This window comes from Heterodontus francisci, chromosome 44, assembly GCF_036365525.1.
Source record: "Heterodontus francisci isolate sHetFra1 chromosome 44, sHetFra1.hap1, whole genome shotgun sequence".
NCBI classification, from domain to species: domain Eukaryota; kingdom Metazoa; phylum Chordata; class Chondrichthyes; order Heterodontiformes; family Heterodontidae; genus Heterodontus; species Heterodontus francisci.
This window is the reverse complement of record NC_090414.1, coordinates 9,566,034-9,583,320: the sequence shown is the minus strand read 5'-3', so window position 1 is coordinate 9,583,320 and position 17,287 is coordinate 9,566,034.

Below are 17,287 nucleotides of genomic sequence, written 5' to 3'. Positions count from 1 at the left end.
TTTTATGAAGACAGACAAAAAAGTATTCATGATTGCTTCAGTATTTGGTGAGAATGTTGTCCCAGTGACAATTTTTCTCAGTGCGATAAATAAATAAGATATTATCTTATTGCAACTTCGAGGCACATTCCCTCCACATTACATAAAGAGGATAAAATCCCTTTAAACATGGAGGGAGCTCCCTCCATTTTATATGTAGCGAGGAAAAGTGTGCGTCTCTGTTACTGGTTCCATAATGTTACCCCAGGTTCCCCACACAGCCTGTCTCCCCATTCCACTGGTTCTAAAGTGTCTCAGAGTCTCCTGGCACTTCAGATGTTTCTGCTTCTCTGCCTCTCTCTCTGTCTCTCTCTCTCTCTTTCTCCCTATCTGTCTTTTCTCTCTCAATTTCTATCTCAATTTCTATCTCTCAGTGACTCTGCCTCTGACGCTCTCTATCTCTCTCTGCCACCATGTTGGCTATCATGAGGGATCTAGTTAAATCATGGACAAAAGAAAAACTTCACCTGTCTACCATGGCATAAATAGCAAATTTCGTGGATGTTGTATGCCTGTATTCATACAACAGCAAGGTATATCATATGCAAATTGATTTACACTCGTAATGTCGGAAAAACAACTTCAAAACAATTACTTACAAATCTCGTCCTACTTAACTACAGATTCGACCCGATAAGGAGTTAAATGCCAACACTTTTGAGTTTGTTGAAGTACCTTAAGCTTTACTCTGTATGGCTTTCTGAAATTAAACATTACACATGCAAGACAAGATTAAAGATTACATGTAGTTTAGTTTACAAAGAAGTCAGGTAAAATAGCACACAATTCCAGGTCAATATGACTGGAAAAATCAGTGCTGCAAATGATAGCCACAGACTCTCACTTAGTCTGTTCCTTAAATCTCACAAAGTTCCCATTGATCGATGATCAGTCGCTCAGGAGGGATCTTCTTCCAATAGCTGGCCCGGCTATCTTGAATGCAGGACCAGATAAAGGAAGGGAGTCCCTTATATCGAGGACTGACTCTCTCTGTCTCCTCATGCACCATGTCATTGGGCTCAGTGTCAGGGTCTTTCCCTGCATGATTAATCACTGTGCGTGATCAATATCTATTCCTATACTGCCTGCACCAATCCACACACACATTGCATTTGCTTCTACATTCCAAGCCTCACCCATACCTAATTTCTTGTCATTAAAAGACTCCATTTTATTCTCCACATCCTGCCTTCTTGTAATTCCAGGCCTTTGGTCATTTACTGTCCATACCTTGTCTTAGGAATGCAGCACATAGGACATTCCAGACTCATTTCTGTTGAGTGTTCACTTGTACAAGTGAATTGACCATTTAATATTTTTAACTTATTAACCTTCTCTTTCCACAAAGATCAAGTTAGCAAATTCAACAGTGGCCACTTTGACTTCTTTGAATCGTGTTTTGTGTACATTCTCACAGTATAGCAGGCATCTTCTTCTCTACTTTGGTCTCCTTGTCTCGAGAGACAACGGGGATGCGCCCAGAGGCGGTCAGTGGTTTGTGAAGCAGCGTCTGGAGTGGCTATAAAGGACAATCCCAGAGTGACAGACTCTTCCACAGGCCCTGAAGATAAAATTAGTTGTCGGGGGCTGTTACACAGTTGGCTCTCTCCTTGTACTTCTGTCTTTTGTCCTGCCAACTGCTAAGTCTCTTCGTCTCACCACTCTTTAGCCCCGCCTTTATGGCTGTCCGCCATCACTGGCAACAGACTCCCACGACTTGTGATCAATGTCACAGGACTTCATGTCGCGTTTGCAGACGTCTTTAAAGCGGAGACATGGTCGGCCGGTAGGTCTGATACCAGTGACGAGCTCGCTGTACAATGCATCCATGGGGCTTCCGCCATCTTCCATGCGGCTCACATGGCCAAGCCATCTCAAGCATCGCTGACTCAGTAAGGTGTACATGCTGGGGATGTTGCCTCCCCGAGGACTTCTGCATTGGAGATAGGGGCCTGCCACCTGATGCCAAGGATTCTCCGGAGGCAGCGAAGATGGAATGAGTTGAGACATCGCTCTTGGTTGACATACGTTTTCCAGGACACGCTGCCATAGACAAGGTACTGAGGACACTGGCTTGAAACACTGGGACTTTTGTGTTCTGTGTCAGTGCACCATATTCCCACACCCTCTTGGCCAGTCTGGACATAGCAAACGAGGCCTTTCCCATGCGCTTGTTGATTTATGCATCGAGAGACAGGTTACTGGTGATAGTTGAGCCTAGCTAGGTGAACTCTAGAACCGCTTCCAGAGCGTGGTCACCGATATTGATGGATGGAGCATTTCTGACGTCCTGCCCCATGATGTTCGTTTTCTTGAGGCTAATGGTTAGGCTAAATTCATTTCGGGCAGGCGCAATCCTGTCGATGAGTCACTGTAGACACTGTTCTGGATGGGATGTTAATGCCGCATCGTCAGCAAAGAGGAGTTCCCTCTTGAGCATTTCCGTACTTTGTTATTTTCTGTAAGTCGGGCAAGGTTAAACAACATGCCATCTGACCTTGTGTGGAAGAATATTCCTTCTCCTGATGCCGGGAACGCATGTGAGAGCAGGATTGAGAAGGAGATCCCAGACAGTGTAGGTGTGAGAACACAGAGCTGTTTTACGCCACTCAAGATAGGAAAGGGGTCTGATGAGGCACTGTTATGCTGAATTGTGCCTTCCATATTGTCATGGCATGAGGTGATGATACTTGGTAGATTTGGTGGACATCCGATCTTTGCTAGTAGTCTGAAGAGATCACATCTGCTTACGAGGTCAAACGCTTTGCTGAGATCTAGAAAAGCAACGTAGAGGGGCATCTGTTGTTCGTGGCATTTCTCCTGTCGCTGGTGAAGGGAGAACAGGATGCTCTCTCTGCTCGAAAGCGGCACTGCGCCTCAGGGTAGACACGCTCAGACATCTTCTGGAGTCTGTGTAAAAGTACTTGAGCAGAGACTTTCTCCACTATGCTGAGCAGGGAGATTCCATGGTAGTTGTTGCATTCACCGCGCTCACCCTTGTTCTTATAGAGGGCGATGATATTGTCATCGCTCATGTCCTGTGGTACTGCTCCCTCATCCCAGCACAGGCAAAGCAGTTCATGGAGTGCTGAGAGTATTGTAGACTTGGCGCTCTTGATTATTTCAGGGGTAATGCTGTCCTTTCCAGGGACTTTTCCACTGACTAGAGAATTAATGGCATCATTGAGTTCCGCTTTTGTTGGCTGTTCGTCTAGCTCCTCCATGACTGGCAGAGATTCGGCAACATTGAGGGTGATATCAGTGACATAGCAGGCATAATTGTAGTCAAAGTATGCAGCTGAAAATTGGTTAGTTACACTGTCATTTCAGTCATTACTGTCCATGTTTACAGTACAGATGGTATCTTACTGCTTTAATAAGGTCATATAGAATCTATTCATCCCACTGGGGCAAAATGCTACTGGCTCGACATTCTTGCCAAATACTAAAGCCTTCCGCAATTCAAGACTCGCAAATTCAACACAAGTTTCTTTTTTAAATTCTCGCTAGTCTGTTCTGATTCTCTAAGAGATAGATTCTATTATCTAGAGATCGGTATCATATAATATAGAATCTATTCATCACTTCGAGGCAAAACTTCAGTGGGTCAACATTCTCATCAAATACTAAAGAATTCCGCAATACAAGACTCACAAATGCAACACGTTACCTTTTTCTGATTCTTCCTGGTTTGTTTCTGTTCTGATTCTCTGAGGGATTACTGATGCTTATCCTCCACATGAGCAGTCGTCCTGATCCCGTGTGCCTGTCCTACTCTGAAATATGGCCTCCGGTTACACTAAGACAAGCGATACAGGAGCATCTTAGTGACTGAGGCAGGTAAGTCTTGAGCCTGAGCCGGCCATAGTGAGTGACCCGGGTTAATCCGAAACTACAGGGACAGTTAAAACTGAGATGTACTCTGTATCTAACCTGTGTGCTACCTTCTCTGAGAGTGTTCGATGGGACAGATTAGATATGGAGAAGTTATTGCTCTCCCTGTCTGTCTCCCACTCTTTCTCTCACCCTCTCCCGACTTCTCTCTCTGTCTATCTCTCACTCTTATCTATCAACACTCTCCCCGTCTCTCTCTCTTCCCAGAAATCCCTGCAGTTCCAAAACATTCTATTATGCGCATTCGCCTCCTTCTGTTGTTTCAACTGATTTTTCTTTTCATAAGCAGCAATCATGGCTGTGCCAGCATTCAGGTCAGAGACATACTGCTGTTCTAACATAATGCTCAAATGCGTTTTGGCACAGGTCCAAATCTGGAGCCTGCTGGCTCATTCACTCAACTTCTTTATCTTTCTGAGTAGAGGTCTCTTGGATCCAGTGATGTTTTTTTGTGAGTGTGGGTGTCGCAGACGCGGCCCAGCCCTTATTACCCTTGATCCGAGTGGACTTGTGAGGCCATTTCGGAAGGCATTTAAAAGTTAGTAAATGTTCTGCCCGAAAAGGACATGAGTGAAGCAAATGAGCTTTTGCATCAATCTACAATGGTTTCATGGTCACCATTGGATTAGATTTTTAATTGCAGATTTATTAATTGAATTCAAATTTCGAACACCTGCCTCCTGAGCATTAGCCTCAGCTCTGGATTACTCCCCAAGCTGCTGTAAATCCTGTAAACCAGAAGGATTTTTGTTCTCTCTGTCCTGAACTTCCTCTGACTACCTTGAATGAACTCTGTAACTTCCTTGTATTTTTCCTTTCAGAAGGAGGTCAAGAGTCAGCCATATTGCTCTTGGTCTGTTGCCACTTGTAGGCAACACATAGAAACTTAGAAGATAGGAGTAGGAGTAGGCCTTTTGGCTCTTAGAGCTGGGCCAGCATTCATTAGGATCATGGCTGATCATCCAACTAAGTAAACTGTTCCCGTTTTCGCTCCATACCCTTTGATCCCTTTAGACCCAAGAGCTACATCAAACTCCTTCTTGAAAACATAAAAAGTGTAGGCCTAAACTACTTTCTGTGCTAGCGAATTCCACAGGCTCACCACTCTCTGGGTGAAGAATTTTCTCCTCATCTCAGTCCTGAAAGGTTTACACCGAATCCTTCAACGATGCCCCCGGTTCTGGCCTCCACCACCATCGGAAACATCCTTCCTGCATCTAAACTGTCAAGACCTGTTAGAATGTTATAGGTTTCTATGAGATTCCCCCCTCACTCTTCTGTACTCCAGAAAATATGATCCTAACCGACTCACTCTATCCTCTTCCGTCAGTCCCGCCATCCCAGGAATCAGTCTGGTTTTCTTTAGCTGCAACACCTCGATAGCAACAACATCCTTCCTCTGATAAGGAGACCAAAACGGCACACAATATCCCAGGTGTGCCCTCACCAAAGCCCTGTATAATTGCAGCAAGACAACCCTGCTCCTGTATTCGAATCCTCTCTCTATGAAGGCCAACATACCATCTGTCTTTTTTTTTAACCGCCTGTTGCACCTGCTTGCTTACCTTTAGCAACTGGTGTATGAGAACACCCAGGTCTCGCTGCATATTCCCCTCTCTCAGTTTATATCCAATCAGATAATAATCTGCTTTCCTGTTTTTAATATCCCCCTGATAACTGACCCTTCCCCGTCTAATACCCTTCCTGAGAATAGACCCACTTCTAAATACTCCTGGTCCGCAGATCCGTATCTGATATCCCCCTGTTAACTGACCCCCATATTGTACCCCTCCTGTGAACAGACTTCCATCTAAATATCCCCAGGAACAGGCTCCCATCTAAATACCCCTTGGCTATAGACCCCTATCTGTTATGCCCCTGTTAACTGACCCCCATCTAATACCCCTCCTGTGAACAGAATCCCCACTGCCCTCTCCCATTTTAAACCTGGAGACTCCCCACTGCCACCTACCGTTTTAAACCTGGAGATTCCCCACTGCCCCTTCCCATTTTAACCCTGGAGACACTTCCCCCTCGCATTTTAAACCTGGAGAATCTCCACTGCCCCCTCCCATTGTAAACGTGGAGAATCCTCCCCCTCCCATTTTAAACTGGAGACTCCTCCCCCTCCTATTTTTAACATAACTAGTTCCCTCTGAATATTGCCCTCTAATTCTGCCCCCTGCCCCGCCACTGTAAACACACGCCCTTTCAAAATACACTTCTGTCCTGTAAAAGGCCTCCACTCCATTAATGCCCACCCTGTATCATCTCCCCCATGAACAGCCGCCCCCACCTGCCCACTGTGTAACTCCCGCCCCTTTCAACAGCCCCCCAACCCCGTGTAATTCCAACCTCCATCACTTTCCTAGTGTGGCTCCGTCTCCTGACAGTTTTTAATTCACCTTAATTCCTGGGCTGGATAAGACACTGGAATTCATCAACTGGCTCCCAGACCCCCGGCACCTTTAACTCCTTTCCGGCCAAACACAGGGGTGGGCATAGAGCAAGGACCTCCAGAGGCTAACTGGTATTCTGAGCCTTTAATGCACAGAAAGATCCCAGCTCCAGACACACCCCTCTATGCAGAAAGGTGTTTCACCTGTTGTCCCCATCAGCTTCAGGAAATCAAACAGAGGGAGACAGACAAAAACACAGACACACACACTGACAGGCAGAGGGATGGGCGGAGGCCATTCAGCCCTTTGAGCCTATCCCACCCATGTTTGAGCACAGTTCATCTGTCCCTTCCCCCACTGAGCCACAAGAAGACAGGCAGAGACAGTCGGGGAGCAGATACCCAGAGATACTGTGAATCGGATTCCTGTTCAGCATCTCTCCCCTGTTTTACCTCAATCGGAGCTAAACTGGAAAGAGATGGAAAGCAGGATCCCGGTTCACAATCACCCTGTACAGCACCAAGGCAGCGAGTTCAAATCCATCCCCAGACAGAGACACAGAAAACAGATCCTGGAATTAGGACAGAACAGAGAAAAAGAGAAGTAAATGGAAAGGGAGATGAAGAATGGCATGCAGGGAGTCCGAAACCAGTGAGAGAAACTGAGAACAGAGGGCAGAAATACTGAGAAGGGCAGAGAGAAAGAGCGAGAAATGGAAACATACAGAGAGAGAACTGGAGGTGTGGAGAGAGAATGCAGCAGCGATGTAGATATTGAGAAAGATCCCAGACAAAGAGAGAGATGCAGAGACAGAAAGCAGTGGAGGGGCAGAGATACAAAGTAAGATGCGTTTACAGAATAGTGAGTGGCGTCCCGGGACCGGGGGGGGCGCGAAATGCAGAGATTATCTTGCAGGAAAGGAGGAGCAGAGATGGAAAGATTCTGGGATTTGGAAGTGAGTGAGAGAAGAAATGGACTGAGAGAGAGAGAGACAGATTAAGATGCAAAAAGTCACAGAGTCAAAATGGAAACTTATGAGACTCTAGAGAGAGGTAGAGATAGAAATGATGTTGAGAGATACAGAGATAGGAATTTAAAGATGTGAAGAAACAGAGCGAGGAACAAGGAGGAAGGTGCAGGGAAAAAATTGCAGCTAGATCTGGAGAAGGAAATCTACGGGATTACATTGACTGTTCTGGAGCATCGTTTCACAAACTATTCCCTTCGGAGCACCCTCCAGCCCCCTCCCTTGTGGCAAAAAATCCACAGACATCCGAAAACACAAAATCAAAGTACTGTGGATGCTGCAAAAGTGAAATAAAAACCGTGCTGGAAATACTGAGCATTTCCAGGACTTTATTTTTCTATCAGCCCCGAAAACACCGTCTTCTTTTCTGTATCTAGAAATGAATTTGACAATGACACATATATATTTATTATTATTTTCTTGATCTTGTCTGAGAATTCCACATGCCAAAAGATTCTCCACCAACATCATCACAGCTGCTGCTTCTGAAAAGATGTTCCTTGGGAATAAGAGAAATAAAATTAATTCAAACAAAGCAAAGAATTTTGAACAGAAATAAAACACAGCAAGAGTCCAGGGCTCTTTCTCTTACTTACTGATATAAAACTATCTCTCAGTGACTCCCTATCTTACAAATACATCCCCGACACAGAGCCAGAGATTGGGAGGTGTGCATGTGTTTACCCTGTCATTTCCTGCTATCTCTCTCTCTCTGTCTCTCCCTCTATTTATCTGTGTGTCTCTCTACATCTGTTTCTGCCTCATTGTAAAAACACACAAATACTGGTGACCCCTATCCCCTCTCCCGTAGAAGCATAGGGAGAGAAATCTACATTCCCATCACCGAAAATCTGAGTTGAAATGGTCCCCGGGTGTTTCATTTCACTGTCAAATTCAGCCCACAGCCTAAATCACCATCATTATTCGGGAATGGGAACCAATCTTTACAAACCTTCACATTTCGGCCATGGAAGTGCTGATTCACAGAAGCATTTGCCATTCAGTGAATTAATTTTTAAAGTGGTCGTCACTGTTGCAATGTTGGAAGGCTGCAGGCCATTGATGCACAGCAAGATCCCACAAGCAGAAGTGTGATAACAGCCGGCTACTCCTCTCTCCCCCTCTGCTTCCCTCCATGTTCCCCTCACTCTCCTGTGTCTATCTCTCCCTCCTGTTACTCTCATTCACACAGACAGATGGACAGAGAGGGAGAGAGAGAGAGAGAAATTCACTCTCAGAACCTCACTCCCAATTCAAATGCCTGCTGCTAATTCCATTTCATTCTCAAATTCACGGCACTGCTAAAACACCAGCATTATTCGGGAATTATACCAGCTTCAAGCTCAGGACTTTAATTCCAGGCCTTCAGAAGAGCCTTACACACAATGAATTCACTTCCAAAAATGCAGTCACTGTTACAATGCAGGGAATTCTGCAGACAAGCTGTGCACAGCAAGATCCCAAAAATTCTGACACTTCAACAGTCAGTTTAACAAGGTTTTGATTGTGGCTTTCTTTCTCTCTCTCTCTCTGTCTTTTTCCATCTTTCTCTGCCTTCACTCCCTTACTCACTCTGCCTGTCTCTCTCTCTTGCTCTCTGCGTTTAACCTGCCACCTCCAGCTGTTTCTCACTCTCCCTCGTGTTCTCTCCATCTGCTTCTGCCTCAGTGTTGTAATGTAGAAATTGATGCAGGGAATGTATGCACAGCAGGATCCCACAATGTGATCATATCCAGATATCCCACCACAGTCCTCAGAAAATGCTAAACTCCATCTTTAAACTTCTAACAAGTCTTATGCAGCTTCACGATCAGCTCTTGTAATTGTTGCAAAATTCTTGTTAAAAGCACAGAGAAATCCACACTCAGACCCTCAGGAAGCTGATGTATAAAGTGTCCTCATTGTTGTCATGTAGGAAATGCTGCCGGCACTAGATGCAGCACAAGATCCCACAAGCAGCAATGTGACAATAGCCAGGTTTCAGTCCCCAGAAAGGATGAAACGTCCTCTTTAAACTGGGAACAAGCTGCTGATTCTGTCCCACCATTTCACATAACGACAAATCACATTGCTGTGTGTGGCATGTTCTTTTTATTTATTAAATGTTTAAATGGAGAAGGCAACTGTGAAACAGAGACAGAGAAGAGAAAGCATGGGGGGAGAGAGAGACACAGGGAAAAAATGTGGAGACAGAGAGAAAGCTAACCTCAGAACTACAGTAAAATGAATTAAAATGGTCACCGAGCATCTTATTTAACTGCAAGCTTCATTGCATTGCCCAAAACAGCAGACAACCTCACGGACAGGGCTGGAACGAGCCAGTGGCAAATGGGGCTCCCACTTGGGGCTGCTCCTTTAACCGCAGGCTTTCAACCTGTTTAGAACTCCAGGGCCCCAATCAAACAGGAACGAGTTAACCGAGGGTCGCAGAGAGGAAATTAAACCTCAGGCTAATAAACAGACACAACTCACGTGGGCCCTTTGGGTGCAGCCTGTGGACAAGCCTCAGTCCGTCCCCTCTGGAGGAAGCTCCTGTCTGAGGATTCCTCATCCCAGACTTTCCCTTTTTCACCTCACGAAGCAGTTTCCAGAAAGAAAATTCCATCAGGCAAGAGAGAGAGAGAGAAAATTGATTTCAAGGCATTGTTAAACAAACAGCACAGCAAGAGCCCAGGAATTGCCCTCGGTTACACAGACACCCTCTCAACAACACCCAAATACAAACAAATTGCAGTTAATAAACCAGAGGCTGAAAGGGTTCAGACAGTTTCCTCCACCAGTGTGTGTCTGTGTGTCTGTCTCTTTATCTCTCTCCGTGTCTCTGTATCTCTCTCTTTCTCTCTGTGCCTATCTCAGTCCCTCTCTCTTGCTCTCTCTGAGGGTCTTTTTCCCTCAATATCATATGTAATCTTGACTGAAAATAGCTATGAAATATTTCTGTCTCACTATTTAAAACAACAACAAATCACACTGCTGGCTCTGATTTTAACTATTAAAGGCTTAAATAGAGAGTCAGCGAGAAAGTAAGCTGAAGAGAGACAGAGAGAGAAATCGAAATTCAGAACTTCAGTAAAATGATTTGAAATGGACTCCGTACATCTTATTTAACAATAAAGCTGCCTAACATTGCCCAAAGCACGCAGATTATTCTAAAATCGTAACAAGCCTTTAGAATCTATCACATTTGTGACTTAATTCCTTGCTTTTGACACTCAACTAGTTAATTTTTAAAGTGGTCGTCACTGTTGTAATGTTGGAAATGCTGTCAGTCGTTGGTGCACAGCAAGATCCCATAAGCAGTAGTGTGATAACAGCAGGCTACTCCCTCTCCCCTTTTAATTCCCTCCATGTTTTCCTCACTCTCCTGCGTCTCTCTCTCCCTCCTGTTACTCTCATTCAGAGGGAGAGATGGAGAGAGAGACAGACAGAGAAATCCGTTCTCAGAACCACACTCTCAATTCAAATGGCTGCTGCACATTTCATTTCACCCTCAAATGCACGGCACTGCCCAAAACACCAGCATTATTCGGGAATTATAACAAGCCTTTAGACAGCTACACCTTTCGGATGTTTAATTTAGTCTTGCGAGTTGTGCCCCAGGCAGGACGTTAAACCTCGGGCTAATTAACAGACACAACTCATGTGGGCCCACTGGGTGCAGTCTGTGGACAAGGCCTCAGTCCGTCCCCTCTGGAGGAAGCTCCTATATAAGGATTCCTCGTCCCAGACGTTCCCTCTTTTCACCTTCACGACGCAGTTTCCAGAACGAAAATTCCTCAGGGGAAAGAAGGAGAAAAAAGTTGCATTAAAATACAAACTGAGGACAATTTTACACAAAATAGCACAGAAAGAGCCCAGGGTTTCCTCTCTCAGTTACACAATCAGCAATATTCAAATACAATCAAATCGCAGTTATAAACAGATTGAGACAGAGGGAACACACACACACACACAAACACACACACACAGACAGATACATAGACGCACACACTGAACCAGACTGGGGAATGTATCTGCTCTCTCTCTCGAGAGAGAGTGAAAGGTGGGATTTGTGATTGGAACTGGAATCTTGCTACCCAGTTATATCCTGAGTGAGCTGTTTGCAAACTCCACCCCTTGAGCCTCTGACATGTTGGGCTATAACTCAATCTCCTGCCTCGGGGGCATGTCCATTGATATGTTAATCCCAGGCAGGACCTTCCTGACTCTTCCAGTCCATTGATATGTTACTCCCAGGACAGCAATGCCTTCAGCCATCTCCGAGTTAATTTTGAACCTTGAATTCTTGTCCTGCAGTTTGAAAATATCAAACACCCCGTAAACACACACACTAAACCCGCAATACAGGACTGAGCATATACTGGGGATTGTTACTGTGGTTGTGTTTGGGGATTTTTGCTGACATCAGTGTAATTGTAAAGTGTCACCCCTTCCCTCACTTCTAAAGACTCTCAGGGTTGTTGTGTGATGACAGCTTTTCAGTGTCCAGTGCCTTTCAACGTTTAATAAAATCTTTTTCACACAAATAAATGTCAAGTTTCTCCTGCAAGCGGTTTCGTCCTTCCTCTGCCACTGTCTCTGTCTGTCACTCCCTATCTCTCTGTCTGTCTCTCTCAGGACAGGGCAGACACTGGGGATTGTTACTGAGGTTCAGTTGGCAATTTTTACTGACATCACTGTGGATTGCAAAATCTGTCGTTGTGTGTGTCCCTGTGTATGTGTGTGTGTGTGTGTTTCTGTCTCTGTGTGTTTGTGTCTCTCTGTGTGTCTGTGTATGTGTATACCTGTGTGTCTGTGTTTGTGTCTCTGTATCTGTGTGTGTGTGTGTGTGTGTGTGTGGCTGTGTGTGCCTGCGTGTGTGTCCCTTGCCCGTGTGTGTTTCTGTGTGTGTGTGTGTGTGTGTTTGTGTCTCTGTGTGCCTGCATGCTTGTGTGTGTGTGAGAGAGTCTCACAGTCACCTCTCTCCATCACTATCTCTCCCTCTTTATCTGTCTCTCCCTCTCTCTCAGTCCGCCTCTCTCAGAAACATAGAAAATAGGAGCAGGAGTAGGCCATTCGGCCCTTCGGGACTGCTTCACCATTCAAAAAACATCATGGCTGATGGTCTAATTCAGCACCCAGTTTCTGCTTTCTCCCATATCGCTTGATCCTTTTGACATTGAGAAATATATCTATCACCTTCTTGAATAAATTTAATGACTTGGCCTCCAGTGTCTTCTGTGGTAAGCAATTCCACAGGTTCACCACCCTCTTCACCATCTCTCTCCCCCTCCAGCTCTCTCTCTCCTTCTATCATCCTCTCCTCATCTAGTTCTCCCCCTCAATCTCTCTCTACCCCTTTATCCCTCTCTCCCCCTCTATCTCTCTCTCTCCTCCTCTATCTGTCTCTCCCCCTCTATCCATCTCTCCCCCTCTATTTCTCTTTCTCTCTCCCTCTATCTCTCGCTACCCCTCTTTCTCCCTCTCACCATGTCTCTCCCTCTCCCCCAGGACCTCCCTCTCCCCCTCTATCCCTCTCCCCCTATCCGTCTCTCCCCCTCCATCTTTCCCTGCCCTCTATCTCCCTCTCCCCTCTATCTCTCTCTCTCCCCCACTATCTCTCTCCAACCCTCAAACCGGGCACCACACTCGGTCAAATTCTATCTTGATATTAATGTCACTCTCTCTTCCCAGTAACAGACATAAGTGAATTGTTCCCTTTGACCCATTATGTCCTTAACATGCTCTGTTTCTTCACAGCCTGATACAGGACTGTACACGGCTGATTAACAGGTACATATCTGCAGTGAAATAGCAGAGAGAAGGTAGTGTTTGATCCTTTCATGTGATGTAAGCTCCGCTGGCAAGGTCAGCATTTGTTGACCCTGATAGCCTGCTCGGCCGTTTCACAGGGAAGAGTCAGCCACATTGCTCTGGGTCTGTAGCCACATGTCGGCCAGACCAGGATAAGGATGGCAGATTTCCATCCCTGAAAGGAATTAGCGAAAGAAATGGGTTTTACAACAATCGATGATAGTTTCATGGCACCATTACAGAAACTAGCTTTCAATTGCAGAATGTTGTTAAATTCTAGCAGCTGCCTTGCTCGGATTTGAACCACTTTCCCCAGACCTTTAGGTTGGGCCTCTGGATTAATAGCCCAGTGATATCATCACTACGTGACTGCCTCTCCAATGGACACGAACAGTACCTTCCCCCTAATATTAACCACTGTGGTTTCTCGGCAGGAACCCTGAACGTGGTCCCAAATCAGAGACTCAAAGTTAACATTTAACTGGGAAAAGGCAGCAGCAGAGTGAAACCGGATTGTTTTTGTCCCTGGATTCAGTGTCAACTGCAGACAGATCAGTCACATTTACAATAGTAACGCCAAAAGTTAATAAGGTCAATACAATCATATGGAAAATGTAAATGGCTCCATTCATGATTGTATCATCCATCCAGTATGAGTACAGGTTTCAGGTTTATTCCCGAGAGAAGTCTTACTAAGAAAATCTCATTGACATTGAAATGATTGTGTTTTATTCACTACATTGTTTACTGGAGTCAAAACTGCTGAGGTAATGGATTTGTTCAGGTGAATGTAACTAATAGCAATGTTCAGTAGTATAACCGTGTCAGTGGAGACTTATCCCCTGTTTATATCAGCACACAGTGGAATGGATCAGCTCAGAGTGCCTGTTGGAGCTGTGGATTCCAGGATAACAGAACTTAGTTTCTCTCAGTAATGGAATATCCATTAATGTATCAGATAGAACGCATTTGTTATCCTGTAAATGCTGCAATTGGAGTTCCTGGTAAGCGTGTATCTCAGTGTAATGGTGTAAATCGACATTATCTGTGTTGCTGTATTCGGTATTATTTCTCACTGTGGATGTTACAAAGCCGCCTGTTCTTTACCAGCAATTTACTGATGGAAACTGCTCAATGTCTACTCTTTCAGTCTTGCAGGAGTTGCATTATGTCTTGAATGGAATTGGTTTCAGTAGCCCTGACATTGTTACTGAATTATTTTGTATTTTGAATGTATTTGAATGAGTAGTCTCGGTTAGGATCAAGAATCAGGCAATGAGAAGATTTTAACAGTTTCATGATGCGGATCCAACCAGTCCTGGAATATTTTTTTTTTATGAATGTGTTTTTCGGCGATTGATAATGATTCATCTCACGGTCCCAGTGTTACAGGGCCTGCCTCGTCAATAATGTGGTGCAATTTAATTGGGATTTCAATGTATTTATTGGTTATCTCTGTAATAAAATATAAATTCATTCTGTGTGTGTCTGACGCTGCTTCAGAGGTCTGGCTATTGAACTGAGTTTGCTTGCTGCCTCTTTCACATCTCCTTCTGTGCTTCACTATGGAGTCATCACTATCACTGGACTACATTGTAAAATAGAAAGTACTGATGTGATGTACTATTGGTTTACACTTTATCAGTTGGAATCTAGAGTCATTCCATTTATCTGTAGATTATCAGCTGCAACGCAGATGTTGGTGCTTTATTCATTATTAAACAATATAACGGTGTACTTTATAATTCCAAAAGAAAGAATTTCAATGATTGCGAGTTTTGTCGTGAAGAAGTTCGACCCTGATTATTCCATGCATTGTAGATAAAGTGAAGAGTGTAGGTGAACAGGTGGAGACTTGAGTGTTCTGTAGATACATTAAATTGTTCGCAGAGGTTTCACCATTGAACAAACTGACTCTGCGAATAGAATCATTGAACACGGGGCTGGTGAACAGAATACAGGCACAGAATGTCAGGAAGATATCGTATTTGAAAAGTGGCATTAATTGACAGTTTTCAGGGTGTGAGTACTCCAGAGAGATAGGAAAGGAGAAAAGGAGCAGGGAGAACGAAACTCTGGGGCAGAGATAAGCAGAAAGAAGGAAAAAGAGAAATAATCAGCAGTGTGAATAATTTAGTATTCACTATAAGTGCTGGAATATCCAGAACAATTACTGAGAGAAACTGAGTTGAAGTTGTCTGTTGTCAGATTGTGTTCATTTTACTGTTGGTCTTGATCCTCTGTGTTTATTTCTGCCAGGTCCTCATTTTGTTTTGTAGAAAGATCTGATTCCTTACTAACTGGTAGAATAAATAGAATAGAATCAGTTCTTCACTGATGGTAATTCATTATTTAAATAATGCATTTTAAAATCTCTGTGCATGCTGATTTCAATAAAGAGTGAGGCTGATATCAGAAATATATTTAAATTGATATTTTATTGACTTTACAAACTAAATGTGTTGACTATATTGTATAAACAATGAAATGTTCTCCAACACCAATAAAAACAGGTATTATTGTTTGAATGTATTAATTGAGTTGTATTAATAGGATCTATAGATTAGAATTCCTCTAACACTGCTGCAGTCTCTCCCTGTGAATCTCAGCCTCTCCTCTCACTGTATTGAATCCTCTGTCTCCTCATCCGTTGCTTCAGTTCATTCACTTTCTCAAACTATCTACTCCTGTCTCCACTCCAACTCCAAAATGTCATTTTCCTTCTCTCCCTCCCAATCCCTCTCATTGCCTCATCCTCCAGCTGCCTCGTCCAACCTGATAGGAATTAAGGAACATAGGAGCAGGAAAGAAGCCATTCAGCCCTTCCAGCGTGCTCTGTAATTCGATATCATGGCTGATACGAGCACTCAAGCTCAGTGCTGCAGTTTTCAGCATTTTCCCATTTTGTACTAGTGCCTGTCGGTTCTCTGAAACCACGGCAACAAACCATCTGCACATCCCGCTGTTCCCAAACCTTCCCGACCAACATTGTGGAGACAAATTCCCATTTAACCCATTGGATTCCATCTCTGTAAAACCTATTCTCATTTCCCCCCCGGTACTGCATCCTCACTCAGTAGTTCCAGTAGATCCGGTGCTGATTTTATTCACATTCTGTATCAATTTCCCAATTCATTCTTAATAATTGTATTTCAAGCATTTTACTGTGACAAACAATGCCCAGGTCAATCATTCAGTTTTCACTGCTCGATGAAGCAACAAAGCTGGAAATTTCAGCCCAGATCTTGTCAAGCTGCTGCTTTGTCTCCAGGTCTGATCAGTAATTTCTCGGCTTCCTTTCTCTCTCTTCCAGTTAACTTGGTGGACATTGTGATCCTGTCTCGCGGAAAGTGCCATCTCTCCAAATGTATCACTGTCTACCTGGTGAGAATGGCAATGGCTGATCCCATATTGAACTGGAATGTTTCAATTTATTTCCCACATTTATTCCTGAGAATTACTCCCGTATGTTCTCTCATTATGTTTCTGAGTTCTGCAGCTACATTTATTTCTGTCTGGCTCACAGTCACTTTCACCTTTGACCGATTTGTGGCCATTTGTTATGAGAAGCTGAAAACAAAATATTGCACCCAGAAAACGGCGGCTGTGATTGTAGGGACAGTGAGTGTGTTGGGCTGTTTCGAGTCTCTCCCCTGGTACTTTGCACTGTAACCAGATTACTTTATTGATAATGTCCCCATGGGTTGTGTTTATAAACTGAGTTTCTATACTTCTCCCACATGGGGGGCATTTGAATTGTGTAACTACTTTTTAACCCCTTGTGTCCCATTCTTTCTGATTTTGCTGCTGAATGTTCTGACGGACAGAAGTATTTTATTCACCAGTAAAGTTCGAGGGGATTCCGGGGCCACAGCAATGGAAAGAATCATAAGGACCCAGAGATGGAGAATCGGAGAAAATCAATTATTTTACTGTTCAGTATATCCGGCTGTTTTATATTGTTGTGGATGACACTGTTTGTGTATACGATTTATTCGTCGAATTGCAGGTATTCAGCATCATTTCTCCAACACTGGCCCTCACTATATCACAAATCGCTCATCAATAATGCTGCCATTCTCAGATCATGCACCAACATGTGTAGCTTTGCTGCGACCCAGACTAAATTCAGACA